The sequence below is a fragment of the Camelina sativa genome, chromosome 6, assembly GCF_000633955.1.
Source record: "Camelina sativa cultivar DH55 chromosome 6, Cs, whole genome shotgun sequence".
Lineage (NCBI taxonomy): Eukaryota > Viridiplantae > Streptophyta > Magnoliopsida > Brassicales > Brassicaceae > Camelina > Camelina sativa.
Window position 1 is genome coordinate 8,185,187 of NC_025690.1, and position 21,485 is coordinate 8,206,671.

Genomic DNA, 21,485 nt, shown 5'->3' on the forward strand with positions numbered 1-21,485 from the left:
GTTCACACACGGTGGTACAGCTATTTCGTGGCGTTCTATGAAGCAAACCATTGCAGCCACATCATCTAATCATGCCGAAATCTTAGCAATGCATGAAGCCAACCGTGAGTGTGTGTGGTTGAAGTCGATGACTCAACATATCAGGACAGATTGTGGCATGGCCGACGATAAGGAAGCTACGATTATCTACAAAGACAATACGGCCTGCATCACACAACTCAAAGAAGGATACATCAAGGGAGATCGGACAAAGCATATTCTACCCAAGCTCTTCTTCACACATGAACTACAAAAGGCCGGAGAAGTTCAAGTGGTACAAGTTCAGTCTAGCGACAATTCAGCCGATCTCTTCACCAACTCTCTAGGACATCAACATTCAGAAAGCTCATGCACCAGATTGGAATGCGGAGACTTAAGGACTTCTAGGGATGCTTGGAACAGGGGGAGTAATGCGTGCTGTACTCTTTTACCTTCACCATGGTTTTGTCCCAATGAGTTTTCCTGGTAAGATTTTAATGAGGCAGCACCCCCAAGCGCATTACAGAGATCCTACTTAGCATTTGCACGGTTATGTCATCCAAGGGGGAGTGTTGTAAAACACGGATGGTGGATTACCATAACCGGCCCATAATCGGCCCGTACTCGGTCCATGTACGTCCAAGACATTAAGGCCCATCGGCCACCTCCTTTAGTCTAGGTTGGTTTAGACTTCCTAATGTATTTGGGCTTTGCCCTTCACTATATATATGTAATGTTCCATTGAATCATTAATAATAAGACAAGAGAAAACCTCTTCGAATTTCTCTAGTTTACAGCACGATGAAATTAGTTATTTATTTTTCTGTTTGATTCGATGGTTTTACATTTTAGTATCTTGACCGTGGAAGTATTTTGCTCTCTTATTTTGGTAATTTACATAACTCTTTTTGATTTGTGTGGAATTGAGATTTCTTGTTGCGTCTGTATGAGTTAATGCTCGGTTCTATAAACGAATCAGTTATGGACACGTGTGAGATCTTTTAATTTGTGTGTGCAGGAAAATCACACATAACGGTAAGAAAAAAGGAGAATTGCAAAAAGAAGATGCCAGCTGTTGATTATTTCAAAAACAAAAGTCAGAGAGGGTAACGCCTGTTTTAATCTTTACCGTTGGTTTTCAGAAATTGATTAGATCTTCACTGTTGAGTTTTTTTTTTAGCCTTTCACAGTTAAAGCGCATGGGAAGGGTTTTAGGCGATTCCTTTTTCTATTTTTCTAAAAAAAAAAAAAAAAAAAAAAGGAAAGAAAGAGAGGAAAAGAGATTCAAAATTGCTGCCAAGAATCGATCATCATCATCATCGTCATCATTCGCTTCTAAATTTGCAATCGTCGTCGTTATCTTAACATCGTTCGAACTCGCTCTCATCTTTTATTTCACTAATTACCAAAGTTTCGGGATTTCTCTGTGATCGATCAACAGATCAAAGTAAATCGAAGCTTTTTGTTTTTTTTTACTGACCTTTCATCATCGTTTCAACTCTCTCCCTTTCTTCATCGTTCTTATTTTTTTTTTTTTTTGGTATTGTTATTTGATGTTTGGGTTTTCCAATTACTAAGCGCAATTCCAATTTTTTTTTATTTTTTGTTTTTCTGTTTTGAAAGGGGTTGGAACATTATGGAAGAAAGAGGAGTCGAAGATCATCTTTTGTTAGGGTTATTTCCTTCCTACTGTTTAATTCCTTCCTGATTCCGGATTCGTTACCGTCTTTATGAAATTGCTTCTTAATTAATTCTTATGATATATATATATATATATATCACTTTTTTTGGTTCCTTAGGGTGAGGATTAATCGAAGAAATTGCTTCTTAGTTCTGTTTTTTTTTTTTTTGGGTTTGTTTCTTTTCTTTTCTGAGATTTTGAATTCGACACTAAGCATTAAGTAAGTAGTACCATTATTTCATGGAATACCTAGAATAAACTAAGACATATGTCTGCGTTGTGATCTGTTGCTTGTTTTTCCTTCATCGTCTCATGAACCTTTCTTTTGAATATCTCTCATGGATGTTAAACACAGGATCTTGGAAGCTTCGTGTGTTTTTTTTTCCCCCTTGATATTATTGATTTAAAACCACGTTTTGCAGGTTCAAATGCTTAGACCTGGATGGAGATGGGGGGATGATCACTCCCAGTGAAATGCAATTTTTCGACAAAAGAGCAGCTGCATCGCATGGAATGCGTAACCCAGGAACCTCTACTCTTTGAAGATATCCTATGTCAAATATTCGACATGATGAAACCAGAGGCAAGAGTTCCTTCAAAATCATAACTGTTCTGTTTTTGTTTTCTTATCCGAAACATTAATTTGTTGAGTGACTCTTTCAGAAAGAGAAATGCATCACATATTCCCACTCCAGGATCTGAAAGCATCTAATTCGTGGTTCTTATAAAGTTTGCCTCGCTTTGGTTTAATGGCTATTGAAACTATTAGCAACTAAATATTTATTTGGTTGCAACATGATGCATATCAAAACAGAAATCCTAAAAAACACTAATGCGAATGTTAGAGCTGTGAGTATAGTCTAGAGGATGTTCTAATGCGGTATGAAATCACTGTTATACTGTGATATGGTTTTGAGTGTTTCTTTTCTTTGATATGGCTTTTATATTTGTGTACTTATGCTGATGTTACATTTTTCTGTTCAAGTTTCATTAGGATCACAGAAGATACTCTCGATGTAAGGTATGTCTATTCAATTGATCATCTTGTGTTGTTAACTGTGCATCTCGGTAGAGTTACTGTAATATATCTCCTGGGAGTATTAAGAAGTTTTCTTGCATAAAATGGATTTCTGTTTTATCTGTTTCTCTGTTGATAAAATTCATTTGACTCATGAAGGAGTACTTTGACATTTGTTTCTCTGTCGATAAAATTCATTCAACTAATGTAAGAAGCTAGAACTTGACTCATCACTTCTCTTTCTTTCTTCCCCAGTTTCAACATTTGGAGTTGTTCTTGACATGGTGGTCACAGGTTGGTAAATCTTCTTCTACATATATGCGAGGATCAACCTACTTATCTATTTAATAAATTCTGACATTTTTTGAGCCATTACTCTAATATGCAGGATGCTAGAATTTGACTCAATTCTCTCTCTTTCTTTCTTCCGCAGTTTCAACATTTGGAGCTGTTCTTGGCATGGTCACAGATAGGAGAATCAAATGGTCTTCAGGTTTCTTCTGTTTTTCTTGGTACATTAATATTGCTCAAAAGCGGCATTTCAGTAACAGCCAACAGCTAGTGCTTAGTTTCAATCCTTTAGCAAGAACAAGAACAGAACTTCACTAGCAAGAAGATTTCTTCTGAGACTGTCATGGATCGTCACTTGTTCTCTTTTTCCTGCAACAGAGGTAACTGACATTGGGACATCAATTATGTGGGTCATATATGTTTTCACAAAAGGTAACTGCATATTCTAACTTTTTCTTCTTATTTTCAATGTGTCTACATGAATCCTTAATAAAGTTTTATGTGAGAATTTAGAAAAATATTCCAACTTTTTTAATCTAAGTTATTGCTCCTCCTTTTCATAAGTTTTATGTAAGTTTCATAAGTTATTGCATTTGTGGTTATTTTTTTGTTACTTTACACTGTTGTGGATGCAGGAGACTATAGTTTCTAATTTGTTGCCTCTTAAATTCATAGTTTTTAATCAGGGATTTTATAGTTATTTGTTCGTATATTACTTGTGATGTTGCCTTTCCTCCACATCTATTATTTTAGATCGTCGACAGTGAGGATGCATCGTTCCCATACAAGTGGTTTTTGATGTTTTAAGGTTTCTAAATTGCAATGGCTATTTCTAATTTTAATTTACCGATAAAATAAAATTGCAGGTGATATGGATTGCCTCTCGAGAGATAATCGATCAAGAGAGGAAAGTGAATCGAAGAAGTCACTTTTGAGCAATCACCACCGTTTTAACTCTCCCTTTCATCATCGGTTTGGGTCTCTTGTTATTTTTCCCATCAAATAGTTTAAGATATCAAAGGGAGTAAGATAAAAAGTCACTTTTGACTGATAATCGTTCCAACTCTTTTTCACTAATCATTACCAAATTTTGGAGTTTCTAGTTCTCTTGAATATTCTTAATTATGTGTTCTTTCTTTGATTGATCAGGAAATTCAGCATCAGAAGAGGTCATACGTATATTTCTGGCCGTAGTGTTCTAAGGATGAAAATTGACTTCAATGTTGGCTTTCTTTATTCCTATCTATGTATTCAATATATGTCTAGCTTGTACACAACCATTAGCACCAAAGGTCTTGAGTCTTGATTCTTGACTTTTGCGTGTATCAGGTTTTTGTTCTGGTGGGAAATATGGCACACTCTGCTCTAATATGGCAAGGATGCAAGCTGGAGTAACCTGGTATGATTCCACTATACTTTTTTAGGTGTGAATTGGGATTGTTTCGTTAAACATGTGTGTTACTTCTTGTTTGCAAGCTCTGCTCTATTTTGAAGTAATCAGTGATTGACACGTGCGAGATATTTTTTTTGGTGTTGAAGCTATGCGCAGGAGTTACATTGGTTGAGGTTCTCAGATATGGATGCGATTAGCCAAAGCAACGTGAAGTAAAGGACTATATTATGCATCATCTGCTCTGCGATAATAATGATCACTCTTTTTCCAAGTAACTCCTAAAACTGATTTGTTAGGTGTTTCCTAGCGATCCCCTTGTCTGATTTGTGGTCACATAATGTTTTTGGGGCAAGTCTTGTCCTGTCTTGAGAACCTTACTGCTTTATGGTCTATATTGCATTTACGGTTTTCATGTTTATATTGATAACTCATTTTTGTGTTACTTTATAATGTTGTGGATGCAGGAGACGGAGTTTCTAATTCTTTGCCTCTTCAATTCATAGTTTTTAATCAGGGGTTTCATCTTTTTGATAGTTATTTTGCTCTTATATTACTTGTGATGTTGGCTTTCCCGATTACTGAGAGTAACTTCTATTTTTTTAGATCATGGAAAGTGAGGATGCATAGATGCTTGTAAAGATTTAAAGTGATGTAGGGGCGAAAGGATGAGGATGCATACTGCTTGTAATTTTGATATTCCAAGAACTGTTTAGACTTGCTTCGCGTTCCCATAATATGTTTGGTGACCTTTTTGTGTAGCAGCAAGGTCTTAACTCCTGCGTGCATATTTTCAAGTGGTTGTTCTAGTAGAAACATGACACTGCTCGAAAAGATGATCTTATACTTGCAGCTGGAGTAACGGTAATGTTGGTCTGAACCCACTATATACTTTTTTGAGTTGTGAATTATGTGATTGTTTCGTTTTCTACTTACCCGTGATTTTTTGTTGCAAGCTCTGCTATCTTCTCTGTTCTGTTCGATAAAGGTTGGTGGATCTTTCATCTTCTTAGATTGCTTTTGTCTTTTCAAGAGCAAGAAGACGAGAAAGGCATAAACTTGTTGTTGTTGATCCATCATCATCATCCCCAAACAAGAGGTTACATATGATTTCGATGTTCTAAGGTGGCTGTTTTCTTACGTGTATGTTAATTTACCGATAAATTGCAGGTGATATGGAGGTCGTAAGTCTTATTTGATCCATCGGAGTATTAAGAAGGTTGCTTGCATAAAATGGATTTCTTTTTTATCTGTTTCTGTGTTGATATAATTCATTTGACAACATGAAGGAGTACTTTGACATTTGTTTCTCAGTCGATAAAATTCATTCAACTAATGTAAGAAGCTAGAACTTGGCTCATCACTTCTTTTTCTTTCTTCCCCAGTTTCAACATTTGGAGTTGTTCTTGACATGGTGGTCACCGGTAGGTAAATCTTCTTCTACATATTTGCGAGGATCAACCTACTTATCTATTTAATAAATTCTGACATTTTATTGATGGTCATTTTGAGCCATTACTCTAATATGCAGGAAGCTAGAATTTGACTCACTTCTCTTTCTTTCTTCCTCAGTTTCAACAGTTAAAGCTGTTCTTGGTATGATCACATAGAGGACAATCAAATGGTCTTCAGGTTTCTTCTGTTTTTTTAGTTCATTAATATTGCTCACAAGTGGCGTTTCAGTAACAGCCAACAGCTAGTGCTTAGTTTCAATCCATTAGACACTTTTGTCATTGTGATTCTATTGACTTGCATCACCATGTCATATTCTATAATATGTAGGAAGCTAGAATTTGACTCACTTCTCTTTCTTTCTTCGTCAGTTTCAACATTTGGCGCTGTTCTTGGCATGGTCACAGATAGATGAATCAAATGGTCGTCAGGTTTTGTCTGTTTTTTTGTACATTAACATTGCTCAAAAGTGGCGTTTCAGCAATAGCAAACATATAATCCTTTTGAGTGTATATGGTTATTTATTTTTTACTATTTCGTTCTTGATTGTATTTTATACTACTTGGTTCTTGATTGTATCAGATACTTATATTTAACGGTATAAATTAATTCTTGTTCTGCATACCTCTTAGACGGTTAGTTCGTTTTTTGATTTTAATCCTATGTTACATTGATGATGTGTTGTGGCCTTATCTAGAGGCATGAGTTCTTTAGCATAAACTAGAGTATCTATTTACAAATACATGCTGATACCATAACTTGTTTGGCAGCAAGTTGGTGTTGCTACATTAACATTACTCAAACTTGGGGTTTCAACATGTGATTCTTTTGAATGCATATGATTTACTTATCTCGATAACTCATATTTTTAATCTAAACTGTTCTTTTTTTGCAAGTGAAAGGTAATTTTGATGCCTCTCCTTTCTAGTAAACTGTATATTGCGTTCCTGAAACGCTTTTCTTTTTTTTTTTTTTTTACAATTTAACCATGTGCTGCAGGATCAGTCTAGAAGTGGGAACCAAGGATCAAGGCAGAGAGCTGTTGGGATAACAAGCTCGCCGGTAAATATTCTAAGCTTGCCTTTTGATGTTTCTATTAGATTCTTTATTACACATATATAAATTATCCAAACGTATATGCGAGGATCAACCTACTTATCAATTTAATAAATTCTGACATTTTTTGAGCCATTACTCTAATATGCAGGAAGCTAGAATTTTACTCACTTCCCTCTCTTTGTTTCTTCCTCAGTTTCAACAGTTGGAGCTGTTCTTGGCATGGCCACAGATAGGAGAATCAAATGGTCTTGAGGTTTCTTCTGTTTTTCTTGGTACATTAATATTGCTCAGAAGTGGCGTTTCAGTAACAGCCAACATCTAGTGCTTAGTTCAATCCATTAGACACTTTTATCATTGTGATTCTATTGACTTGCTCAAAGGTGGCGTTTCAGCAATAGCAAACAGATATTCCTATTGAATGTAAATGGTTACCTTTTTGTCTTTTTTTGTTGGATAACTTTGATGTTGCATCAAAATTGTTATTCTTTTGTTGTAGAACAAAAACAATCTACACTGCCTATAGTGTTTAGGACCTTGCTTCAGAAAATCTTTTTATGTGCAATCAGTTTGCCGAATTTTTGGGCTGCTGATATTGACCATCTCTCTAGAGAAACTGGAGAGGTAGCGATGAGGGATAAAGTGACCTGCAAGGTATACATTTTGACTTTCTAAGTTTTTTGTTTGGTTGCGCTTTGGTCTTAGCACTGAAATTAAAAGAGGTGCATAGGTTTTTTTGCATGATCTTGGTAAATGTAAGTCAGGGTGTATATACATAATTAGTTATTTAAGAGGTTTCACAGGTCATCTTGTTTCATGTCGTTATCAGCATTTGGTCATAATCGATATTGTGACTTAATAGCGTGTATGGTATGCTAGTAATTGTATTGGGATCAAGTATATTTGCTAACAATCTTGCAGTAACATTTTCACTACATTTTAAGCTGTTTTATTTGGATAAGACTCATTGTTTGATATCTAAGCTGCTCTGGTTTAGTTATGTGTTCCATCTCTTAGTTTCTGTATTATGCCGCATATTGTCTGTGACATTTGTGCAATACTTTCCGCAGGTGGCGAATTCTTTGAACTCTGATAACTGCTTCCTTCAGCAATGTGGTACTTCCATGTTCCTTTGACATGGGAAACATAGTACGCATGAGCAACAAGTACTGTCTGCTTAAGTTGCGGAATTTTTACTGGTAGTTTTTATTGGTGTTATACTGTTATACGGTTTAAGAATATAGAAAGAGGAGTGTGTTACAAATTCTACTAAATTCTATCAAATTCAGTTGATGCAATAGGAGTGACATGTTATGTCAAAAGCACTTGTACCAGAGGTTGTTGGAGGATTCTCTCTTCCATGCTCATGTGTTCCGGTCAGACTTATTTCGCTTTCCCATTATCTAGTGATGCAAAACACTTTATGAAAGGCAAATTGTGTGTGGCTTGTTTATTCCCTTTGTTTATGGATTAAAGAGGAAGAGATGTTACGAAACTAGTATTTGTAAAGGTGCTCTTAGATTTTGATCCGTCATCTTACATATTTTTGGCATTGATGGTTGGTTTCAATAACCGTGACCCATAACTATGTTGTGATCCAGTATGTTACGCAGTAGGAAAGACAAGAGCACTTGTAATAGCGTTTATACATTTATTTGTTCCTCTTTGCATATTGAATTCTTGTTTTTGGACGATACTCTTTCGCATGGTTTCTCTGTTGTATGTTCATGAGTTCTGTTCAGGCTTATTTCGCTTTTCCATTCTGTTTAGTGATCTCTGGTTCAGATTTTGTAGGATTGAAATTATGCACAACTTTGGTGACTCATGAAAGGCAGAGAGTGTCTTTCTTGTTTTTTCCCATCACTTGTGGATTGAAGCGGAAGAGGTGGTACAAGACTAGTCTTGGTAAAAGTGTTCTTAGATTTTAATTATGTGTTACTCAATGTTCAATAATAACTATAGCGTAACTTCTATTTTTTTTTTTCAGGAGTAGTATTATAGGGGAGGAGGAGTCGAAGATATTAAGTTATTTTCACTGATGATAGTTTCTGGTTTATTTATGTGTTACATATCTTGATAGGGTGTCAATGCATGATTCAAGACACGTGTAGATTTGATATTCTAAGGTATGGATTTTCATGTTCCTTATGTTCTTCAGCTAGATAATTTGATGATGTTTAAGGTCTGAGTGGTTAGTTAGCCAAAGTTACTGTAGAATAATTTATTTATTTATCTCTTAATTTATTTATCTCTTTAGGTTTCTTAGTAGATGGTTCTGTAATAGTTGTCGTTTCCTTAACTAGCTTTGGTTGTTTATGTTTTTTTGACTAAATGTTTTCTTAGGGTACCCACAACAGGTCGTTGGAGCTTCTATTATGTTTCCTGAAATAGATAGATCACAAAAGTTCCATTATACAAAATCACAAAGGGAAATGAAATGTGCTTCTTCAATACTTATCTTTTCATGGGATTATACTAAAGCTACCGTAAAGCTTTCTGTTCGCACATATCTTTTGGGTTATTAGGACTGTAAGGGGGTCTATTGTTAATGTGATTGTTACACTGTATGCAAATCCTAATTCATTAAACATTTGTTTACAGTATACCCTCTTGCTGCAGGATCCGTCTAGTAGTGGCAAAGGGCTGGTGCTTTTAGCTGTCTTGACTTCTGCCTTTAATTCCTCTATCGGGAGAACTAGCTCTCTGGTAAATAGTCTAAGCTCATTCTTTTTATGTTGCAACTAGATTCTATTTGATACATATATGAAGATATAGACATTTCATGTGAATTTCCTTGAAGAAAAAAGGCTCTTTATCTCATTTCATTGAGGTTCCCTCTCATGGATTTCTTGAACTTATCAAACCTTTGACTTGCCATCATAAAGTATATTAGGGGTTAATAGAGAAAAATCTGGCTGTGCTTACTGCTTTTCAGCTTAGGTACAAAAGTCAATCTAATTAGAAACTGGATTTTGCAAGTTTGCTCCTTACTATGACATGTTTACCAAATCACAGCTAATAAATAAATTCCCATGTTCTTATGCAGATGCAGAGGATATATCACGTTTTGGTCTCTTTCTTTTAATGGTTCTCATGTTTCCTCTCTTTCTTTCTATACCTATAGTATTTTACTGAGTTAGCTTTTTAGTGTTTTGATTTTTAAATTGCAGTTGTGGTTTTCTTACGTGTATGTAAATTATCGATGCAAGTAATTGTTGGGTTACAAGTCTAATTGGGTTTCTTTGGCTAAAAAATTGCTTTTGACTAATCATCACCTTTTTTTTTTTGGGTTATTTATTTTCTACTGTTTGATTCATGATTCCAGGTTGGCTCCAGATATCAAAATGTTACTGAACACTCTTTTCTGAAACTTAATCGGTCTTATGGGATGCGTTTCATTCTCTCTCTTGATTGAATTACGGTCCCTAGGAAATTTACAAGCAAAGTTGAGGGGAAGAGGAGTTATGAAGATATTGCATACTTTATTCTCACTGAGGATAAGCCATTTGAGCCAAGTCTTGAGTATTGGTACTATCTTAAGTGAGCTTTTAATTTTTCTGCCGACAAAGCTCCACTATCAGCTAACACAATTTGAAGTACACATGGCCAAAAAGTATATTAAAAGAGGACTAAGATTGTTTACTTGGCAGCTCTAACAGGAGAGGCTTTTTATGTTCTGAGATGCAAAAGATGCGTCAACAGCTACAATATCTACAAGCTGCAGTTTGTGCTCGTGGGGAAACCCCATCAGAGGAACTGCAGATATATAACTTCTGCTGATATTCTTCAGAAGGTTTATAAACTTCTCATCGATAATAGTATATAGTTCAATTTTGAAGGTTATGCGAGAGAAAATCATAAAGCTAGAGTCTGCCAATGAAGAGCTTTCTCGAGAACTTCACATCTATTACAGCAAGAGAGCTACTCTTGATTATTGCAGTCTTGATGCAGAGGTAAGTTCTGTATAGGCTAGGCAATTACGATAGATGATTTATTTGGCACATTTCTTCACTGCTTTTGACAAGTGTTACTGATTTTTTTACCTCAGGAAAATGGTATAAGTTTTCCAAAAGATGATGGCCTTAAAAGGGGTTTTGAAAGCATGAATTCAAATTATGAAATGAGTGAAGCAACATCAGGTTTTGGACACTGGCTTCTCTAGAAACTTGTTTCATGAAACGCATCTGCATTCTCCGACCCTCATTCTTGTCTGATTCAAGGTGGAATTTCTGAAGATATTGGTGCAGCAGAAGAGTGGGCACATGCACTTAGGCAGAATAGCATGGGCAAGGAATTAAATGAACTAAGTAAACATATGGTGGAGAAAGAGGTTTAGTCGTTACGCATCTGAAGCTTTCTAATTAGGATTGAATTATTTTGAGAATCTTATGATTTTTTATATTTGCAGTTAGAGATGAAACTATGTGGGTTTGGAACTGAAACTATCAGACAACACTTCGAGAACAAAATGATGGAACTGGAGAAAGAGATAAGAACTGTACATGTGAGACAAAACATTCGAAATTCTCTTGTTGCTATTTTATGTAAATAGCACTGGAGAAAGATAAAAGAACTGTACATGTGAGACAAAACATTCGAAATTATCTTGTTGCTATTTTATGTAAATAGCACTGGAGAAAGAGAAAAGAACTGTACATGTGAGACAAAACATTCGAAATTCTCTTGTTGCTATTTTATGTAAATAGCGGAGTCATGAGTAACGTCTACAGGTGGAGAGAGATCTATTGTTGGCTGAAGTTGAGGAACTTCCTGTTAGTTCCGATAGACAAGCACAAAAACTAAAAGCACTCGAGACACAGATTTCAAAGAAGAAACAAGACAATCAAGTTGAGGTCTTGAAACAATATTAAAAAAGTGAAGATGCAGCAAAGCGTTTGAAAGCTGAAATACAATACATCAAGGCTCAGAAGGTTGCGTCTTGTGCTATTGGATTCTTTCTGGATTGCTAGTCCATATAATATAGCTGTACATTTTGACTTTTCTTCTATTTTTTGTTTATCCAGGTTCAACTACAGCAAGATGAAACAAGAAGCTGAACAATTCCGGCAATGGAAAGCTTCTCAAGAGAAAGAGTTGTGCAGGTACTTTATCTCTATCCACTTCATCACCTCTTTATTGTCCGTCGAATTTTTAAAGCTCATGTTGCACCTTTTCATTGTTTTTGGGTAGCTTAAGAAAGAAGGAAGAAAAACTGAGCATGAAAGACTTAAACTTGAAGCTCTCAATAGACATCAGAAAATGGTAAGAATCTTATGATTCTTTTTCCTGCTTGAGAGAATCACTTACTAGAATTATCCAATCCTAGTGCAGATATAAGAATCTCAAGATGAAATGTATCTTGATGTCTTGCAGGTTCTTCAGAGAAAAACAGAGGAAGCAGCAATGGCAACAAAAAGCCTTAAAGAGCTGCAAGTCTTCATTCACCACGTATGGTCAGGTAAATTATGCCGAAACACACCTTCGTTTGTTCTTGTTTCGATCATAATCTTTTTGCTTTCTTTCCAGTTACTACGAATGGTCATCCACTAACTAGACAGGTATCAAGAATTCCTAATTTAGATATGGATTCGTCATCCTGCACAAGTATCAACTGTTTCCTTTCTTACCCTTTGCAGATGAACGAAACTAGAGGTTGTGACAAAAGTACATCAAGTTCGTTCTGAATATGAAAAGCAAATTCAAGTGTGCGTCTTCAAAATTCTGTTTCATCATGTTGTTAACTGCAAACTTTCTCCCAGAGTTTTCCTAATCAATAATTTACTCTTTTTGCATATAGCCGATCTGCATTGGCGGAAGAGTTAACCTCATTGAAACAAGAGATGGACTTTCCTTCAGGTCCCCATCAAGAGGTAAATGGACAGTTCAGGTACAACATTATACTTGAAAATGCCTCAGTAGCATAAACTATGCTTGACACTGAATAGTTTCACTTTATGTCCTGTTTTTATTTTCTAGATGCGTCAAATTTTTATCACCAAACAGAAGATTGGAGAGAATAGCTTCTCTTGAGAGTATGTTGGATGTTTCCTCAAATGCTCTCACAGCCATGGCCTCTCAGCTCTCAGATGCAGAGGAAAGAGAGCATAGCCTTCATGCTAAGACTCGGTGGAACCACGTTCAGTCCATGACTGATGCCAAAAATTTTCTTCAATATGTGTTCGATTTTTCTTCTGAAGGAAGGTAACAATACTCTTAAACCTGAATCGAAAAAAGTAGGTACAAATACAAACTTTTGGACGAAATGATGCTTCTTTTCCACACATGGGAGGTTGATTTTATCCTACTCAAACATCAAACAGGTGCAAAATCTGGGAGAAAGACAGAGACATCAAAGAGAACAAGGAACAACTCAATGATCTCCTCTGCTTATTACAACTAACCAAAGTCCATTGAAGAGAAGCAGACGAGGGATCAAACAGTGTCCATTAAGCTGGCTTCATCATCATCATCATCATCATCATACTCGGTTTTTAAACTTAATCCTTATTTCCAAACTAAATTCAAAAGCTCTTTATGGGGCCTTAAAAAAGTAAGCAAAATTCCAAACTAATCAGTGGTTGACACGTGTGAGATATTTTTTCCTTTTTTGTTTGCGCAGGAAAAGAGAATTGCAAAGCACATGCCAGCTGGACCATTAAGCTGGCTTCATCATCATCATCATCATCATCATCATACTCGGTTTTTAAACTTAATCCTTATTTCCAAACTAAATTCAAAAGCTCTTTATGGGCCTTAAAAAAGTTAGCAAAATTCCAAACTAATCAGTGGTTGACACGTGTGAAATATTTTTTCCTTTTTTGTTTGCGCAGGAAAAGAGAATTGCAAAGCACATGCCAGCTGGACCATTAAGCTTGGTAATCTGATTAGACCTCCTCTATAATAAAACATGGGGTTTTATTTTTAGGCGAATTCAAAAAAAAATAAAAATTCATGAAGAAGCTAAGCTTTTTAGTGATCGCGGTTATCAAGGGTCTTGAGTGACCATCGTTCATGTGTCTCCCATGGATGTTAAACACATGATCTGGGATGATTAAAACCACGTTTGCAGGATCAAATGCATAGACCTAGATGGAGATGGGGTGATCACTCCCAATGAAATGAAAATTTTCTACAACCAGCAGCTGCTGCTTCGCATGGAATGTATAACCTAGGAACCAAAGGCAAGGGTTCTTTTTACAAAGATATCGTATGTCAAATATTCGACATGATTAAAAGAGAGGCAAGAGTTCTTTTAAATCTTAACATGGTCTTCTTATATTCCTGGTTGTTCTGTTTTTTTTTTCTTATTCGAAACATTAGTTTGATGAATGACTCTTTCAGAAGGAAAACTGCATCACATATTCACACTCCAGGATCTGAAAGCATCTAATTCGTGGTTTTTATAAAGTTTGCCTCCCTTTGATTATTCAGTCTTTGGTTTAATGGCTATTGAAACTATTAGCAACTAAATATTTATTTAGTTGCAACATGATGCATATAAAACAGAAATCCTGAAAAACTCTAATGCGAATGTTAGAGCTGTAAGTATAGTCTAGAGGATGTTCTAATGCGGTATGAAATCATTGTTATAGTGTGATATGGTTTTGAGTTTTTCTTTTCTTTGATATGGCTTTTACATATGTGTACTTATGTTGATGCTACATTTTGCTGTTCAAGTATCATTAGGATCACAGGAGATACTCTTCCATTGTCGCAACTATATATCAAGCTCTTCTGAGGATTCATGCTCTGCATGTAAGGTCTGTCTATTCTATTGCTTATCTCGTGTGTTACCTGTGCATCTCGGTAGAGTTACTGTAATATACTTATTTCTCGTGGGAGTATTAAGAAGGTTACGTTGCTTGCATAATGTGGATTTCTGTTTTATATGCTTCATCTGTTTCTCTGTCGATAAAATTCATTTGACAACATGAAGGAGTACTTTGACATGAGTCACTTGGTTAACGCATCCAAATAAGTTCTTTGGACCCTTTTTTCTGAATTAATTTGTGTTCCTTTCCCCTTTTATCACGTCTCTCTTGTTCACAATTGTTTCCTAACTGGTTTTCTATACTTGATGATCAGTACTTCTTTACGATTTGTCTTGGAGTTGGCCGAATCAATATCCTTTTGAAATGTTTCCTTTTTCAATATACGTAATTCATTCATACTTCTTTTATTGGCGTTTATTCACCAAAAAAAAAAGTTATTTGCTGTTCAAGCTCTGTTATGGTACCCATTTTATTATCTTTCTGATATAAAAGTGTTGTGAGGTGTTTAAGGGTTTGGCTACTTTTTCTCAAGGTTTATGTCATTCTTTTTTTATAAGTTCATAATATTCATTGATGTAGATTTAAATTATCCAGAATCCCCCACAACGCTTTTGTTTTATTTTACAGGTGATGGATTTTATTGTTTCGTCACTTCAACCAAGAAATCTCGATGTTCATTGATAAATTTTTGCCCCTTCTTGTGATTGTAATGTTCGTAAGTCTTTCCCTTCTTGTGATGGATTTAGGCTTTGATGTATAGCTTTTGCTGGATGATGGATTTCCATCTGCTTTTTGTGTTTTGACAGTTTATTTGCAAATATAAGTTCAGAGCTTAAACATTATAGAGATGGATATGGTAGACAGGCTAAATATTGACCAGAGTGTTAGGAAATCTGCATGTTTCCCTGGAACGTGCTTCTTCACCACTTACTTTTGCATGGCATTCTACTAGAGCTACTGTAAGGCTTTCTGTTCGCACATATTTTTGGGTTCTATTTTTTAACAGGGCGCTAGTTAATGTGATTGTGTTAGAGAGGGTTCGGGACCATACTCAATTAAATTAATTTAGTTTACACTGAATGCAACTGCCAAGTCTTGTCCTGTCTTGAGAACCTTACTGCTTTATGGTCTATATTGCATTTGTGGTTCATGTTTATGTTGCTAACTCATTTTTGTGTTACTTTACACTGTTGTGGATGCAGGAGACTGAAGTTTCTAATTGGTTGCCTCTTCAATTCATAGTTTTTGATCAGGGGTTTCATCTCTTTTATAGTTATTTGTCCGTATATTACTTGTGATGTTTCCTTTCCTCCACATCTATTATCTTAGATCGTGGACAGTGAGGATGCATCGTTCCCATACAAGGGGTTACGTATGCTTTTGATGTTTTAAGGTTTCTAAATTGCAATGGTTGTTTTCTTACGTGTATGTTACTTTACCGGTAAAATTGCAGGTGATATGCATTGCCTCTCAAGAGATAATCGATCAAGAGAGCAAAGTGAATCGAAGAAGTCACTTTTGACCAATCACCACCGTTTGGGTCTCTTGTTATTTTTCCCATAAATAGTTTAAGATAACAAAGGGAGTAAGATAAAAAGTTACTTTTGACTGATAATCGTTCCAACTCTTTTTCACTAATCATTACCAAATTTTGGGTTTCTAGTTCTCTTGAATATGCTTAATTATGTGTTCTTTCTTTGATTGATAAGGAAATTGAACATCAGAAAAGTAAGGATGAAAATTGACTTCAATGTTGGCTTTCTTTATTCATATCTATGTATTCTATATATGTCTAGCTTGTACACAACCATTAGCACCAAAGGTCTTGAGTCTTGATTCTTGACTCTTGCGTGTTTCAGGTTTTTGTTCTGGTGGGAAATATGGCACACAGTGCTCTAATATGGCAAGGATGCAAGCTGGAGTAACCTGGTATGATTCCACTTTACTTTTTTAGGTGTGAATTGGGATTGTTTCGTTAAACATGTGTGTTACTTCTTGTTTGCAAGCTCTGCTCTATTTTGAAGTAATCAGTGATTGACACGTGCGAGATATTTTTTTGGTGTTGAAGCTATGCGCAGGAGTTACATTGATTGAGATTATCAGATATGGATGCGATTAGCCAAAACAAGGTGAAGTAAAGGACTATATCATGCATCATCTGCTCTACGATAATAATGATCACTCTTTTTCCAAGTAACTCCTAAAACTGATTTCTTAGGTGTTTCCTAGCAAACCTCTTGTCTGATTTGTGGTCATATATGGTTTTTGGGGAAAGTCTTGTCCTATCTTGAGAACCTTACTGCTTTATGGTCTATATTGGATTTGCAGTTTTCATGTTTATATTGATAACTCATTTTTGTGTTACTTTATACTGTTGTGGATGCAGGAGACTGAAGTTTCTAATTCGTTGCCTCTTCAATTCATAGTTTTTAATCAGGGGTTTCATCTTTTTTGATAGTTATTTGTTCTTATATTACTTGTGATGTTGGCTTTCCCGGTTACTGAGAGTAACTTCTATTTTTTTTAGATCATGGAAAGTGAGGATGCATAGTGCTTGTAAAGAGTTAAAAGGGATGTAGGGGCGCAAGAAGGTTTGTGTGAGGATGCACAATGCTTGTAATTTCCCATAATCTGTTTGGTGACCTTTTGTTTTGCAGCAAGGTCTGAACTCCTCCGTGCATATTTTCAGGTGGTTTTTCTAGTAGAAACATGACACTGCTCGAAAAGATGATCTTATACTTGCAGCTGGAGTAACGGTAATGCTGGTCTGATTCCACTATATACTTTTTAAGTTGTGAATTATGTTATTGTTTCGTCTTCTAAGATACCTGTGATTTTTTGTTGCAAGCTCTGTTCTGTTCGATAAAGGTTGGTGGATCGTTCATCTTCTTAGATTGCTTTTGTCTTTTCAAGAGCAAGAAGACGAAAAAGGCAAAAACTTGTTGTTGTTGATCCATCATCATCATTCCCAAACAAGAGGTTACATATGTTTTCTTACGTGTATGTTAATTTACCGATAAATTGCAGGTGATAAGGAGGTCATAAGTCTTATTTGATTGCCTCTCGAGAGATAATCGATCAAGAGAGAAAAAGTGAATCAAAGAATTCTCTTGTTATATTTCCGATGTATATCAAAGGGAGTAAAGTAAAAAGTCACTTTTGACTGATAATCGTTCCAACTCTTTATCATTAATTATTACCAAATTTTTGAGTTTCTAGTTCTCCTGAATATTCTTAATTATGTGTTACGATGTTGGTTCATCCAACTACTGTTCGTTTTTTAGGAATTGAAAATATTGTGGACAAGACTATTCTAGGAGTTCGAAACATGAGACGGTACTTTTCTAACTTACTTTCTCTCTTGATAAGTTCTTTTTCTACTTTACACTATTCAAAACTTTGCTATCTATTCGTGATTGAATAATGTTGTAATTTGAAAGAGGGTGGCTAGATGGTGTTTAGTTTGTATTAAGGACGACACATTTTACACTCTTAGTTTCTGTATTCTGCCGCATATTGTCTGTGACATTTGTGCAATACTTTCTGCAGGTGGCGACTTCTTTGAACTCTGATAACTGCTTCCTTCAGAAATGTGGTACTTCCATGTTTCTTTGACATGGAAAACATAGTACGCATGAGCAGCTTAAGTACGGGTAGTTTCTAATGGTGTTATATTGTTATATTTGTTTAAGTTTAGCTTATATTTTCTAAAGTAGAGGCTTTATAATTTTTATAAAGCTTATTTAAAGAAATCCATTTGTACATCTTATCACAATGCTTCAAATTAGTAAACTTAATCATCTTTTTTTTTTGGGGGGGGGGGGGGAACAGAACTTCACCAGCAAGAAGATTTCCTCTGAGACTGTCATGGATTAACACTTGTTCTCTTTTTCCTGAAACAGAGGTAACTGAGATTGGAACATCAATTATGAGGGTCATATATGTTTTATAAACTTGCATATTCTAACTTTTTCTTCTTATTTTCAATGTGTCTACATGTATCCTTGAGAAAGTTTTATGTGAGAATTTAGAAAAATATTCTAACTTTTTTTATCTTGTTTCATAAGTTATTGCTCCTCCTTTTCTATCTTGTTTGGTCATTGTACAATTTTCTGCGCGGATACATATATCTGGCTAGTTTCCTGGAAGGCTTTGTCTCCAAAATTTCCGTTACAAAATCACTGAGGGAAATGAATCGTTTTTCTTCACCACTTAGTTTTTCAAAGGATTCTACTAATTAAAGTTAGTGTAAGGCTTTCTGTTTGCACTATCTTTTGGGTTATTAGCATGAGAAGGGGGTCTTTTTTTTAACAGGGTACAAGGGAATTCCTTCCAGAAGAAGGCAACATTATTACTAAGTTGTGGAAGTAAAAACTTAGTTAAATGCTTACTGGGGTAAGTTGAAGATTATTACAAGCCTGTGTTTTTTGTATACTTGCTTTTATGTTTTAACAATAGCAAGATAGGAACATATGTGACGATGGAAAAACTGTTGTTGATCCCGGCTCTCCTTTGTGATATACTATATATTATATGCATGAGACATTTTTTTATAATATACTGTAGGATCAGTCTAGCAATATGTGGGAACCGAGGACCAAGGCAACGGCTGATGCTTTAGCATCCTTGAGTATATGTCTTGGAGGATAACAAGGTAGCTCAATAATTATCTTTTCATACCGTAAGTTTATAGTTATATATGAAATGTTTTCCTTTCTTTGTCTTGTTTTCCTTGTTGCTTTCTTTTGGCTTTTCTATTCTCATTATAGAGATTGTGCTTTTCCAAGGATGGAAGGTGATACCAATATTTCTCATTAGTTTTTCTTTTGTATTTTTTTGTTGGCACGAAGGCCTTATTCTGTAATATTGGCCTCTTTTGAACAGTGGTCTACATCTGGTAAATTTCCATTAGATTTGACTTGGCTATTTATTTTGTTCGTCGTTCTTTTACTGATTTTTATGTGATTTGTCTTTAGATAAGTTTCACTTGTTTGGCTGCTAAGCAAGCTGCTAGGGTTGATTTATTTGTTATATCTCTTGGCTATATAGCTTGTTGATGATTCTTAGATACGTATAGAATTTGATGTTCCAAGATTTATGTTCCGTAGAGAGATACTATGATGTAGAAGGTTTTCGTGATTTAATTTTTCCCCGGCTCTTGATTATGTGGGTACACTTCTTTTTGTGAGTTTCTCTTTCTTCTACGGTTCAAGCCTTTGGCATAATTTTAGAGTAGAAGATTTAGCTTGTATGAATCACTGAACCACTAATACAAACCCTTGATTATTCGGGTGTATTTCCTAGTGCTATGGTCTTTCTCTTTATTGAAAATTTATATGCTCTAGCTAGAAGATCACAGAGGTTCCAACAGAGAACTGCATTGGGTTCCTACTTAGTCTCCTGAGATGGCTTTATTATCATGCGGGCTTCATCATTTCCTAAGGTTTAAGTTGTAATAATATTTTCTTTTTGTTTATATGTTTAATTTACGTCATTATAGGATGCTAAAGATGCAAAAGCATGCAAGCTCCACTATGATTAATCCTTATTATGCATACCCCTTAGACGGTTACTCCGTGCTTTGATACTTAATCCGAGCTGACGTTGATGATGTGTTGTTGCCTTATCTATTTACCCCAGATCTATGTTTAAGATCATGGTAAGTTTGATTTGTTATAGATCATTGGTTTCGTTAGGGTATGACCTTCTCGTTAATTCTATTTGCTAAATATTGTTGGAAAATCCAACAAGCACATGGAATCGAAAATTGCTGATGATCGAGTATTCCCTTGGAATTATAGTACAATTTTAAAGATGACAATATGATATTTCAAGCTGATGCAGCTATCTTGACGAGGTAGGAGTGACGTGCTATGTCAGGACCGCTTCTTCTTGTTGGATGCTTCTCTGACTCATGGAAGGCAGAGTGTGTGTTGCTTGTTTCTTCTTCCCTTCCTTTTTGGATGGAAAAGCAATAGATTATTCCTTGTAAAAGTGCTCTTAGGTTTTGATCCATCATCATACATATATTTTTTTTAGTGAATCTCATGTATTCTTCGTTTAGGTTTTAAGAGAGTAAACAAACAAAATTTTACACTTGTTTCGCTTTGATTGTTTGATTGATCACTGTTTATGACATCTTAGGCTTGTTTTTGTTTTTGTTTTTTTTTTTGTTGTGTTTGAGATTGCTTCTGGTTTTTTCTGAATATCTCATCTATGTATAGGTCTGTGGAACGATACAAAGTGGCAACATTGACGTAGTTCTTCGGGCTATCAGTTTCTCATTTTGTCTTTCCTAACTTACTATTATATGAGGTTGCATCTTTTGCAGGGTTTAAGTTGATTTTGTTGGCATATTTTATGAATTATAGCTCTCTTTATCATATGTATCTAGAGGATGCTGAAGTAGTTCTTGCCACACTTGTTCGTCTTCATGCTTTTACTAATCTTCCTAGTGTTGTTGGCTTCTCTGTTTGTTGCAATCTACTATGTTCTGCCATAGATTCTTGAGGTTTCAATAGAAAAGCATTGGTCTAGTCGAGGATATCTTTATATGTTGAGGCATTTATTTATTTACGAATCTTTAATAATTAATCGTATAAGCTTGTGCTGCTGGCTTCTCTTTTTATACAATTGACATGGATAACTAGTAGTTCCTACTTGGTGGAAACGAGAAAAAAAAAAAAAAACTAGTAGATCCTAACTTATATAGTTATATGAATCAATTTGTTTTAATGGGAGGAATAGGGAGGAACCCGCGCTCGGTATTAAGATTTTAATAAGAACTGTTTTTTAATGAATTTATAT

The 21,485-nt window shown here is 35.4% G+C and overlaps 1 pseudogene; it reads left to right on the forward strand.

Annotated features, from left to right (window-relative positions):
* On the forward strand, window positions 1,270–21,214 carry LOC104790658 (annotated as a pseudogene).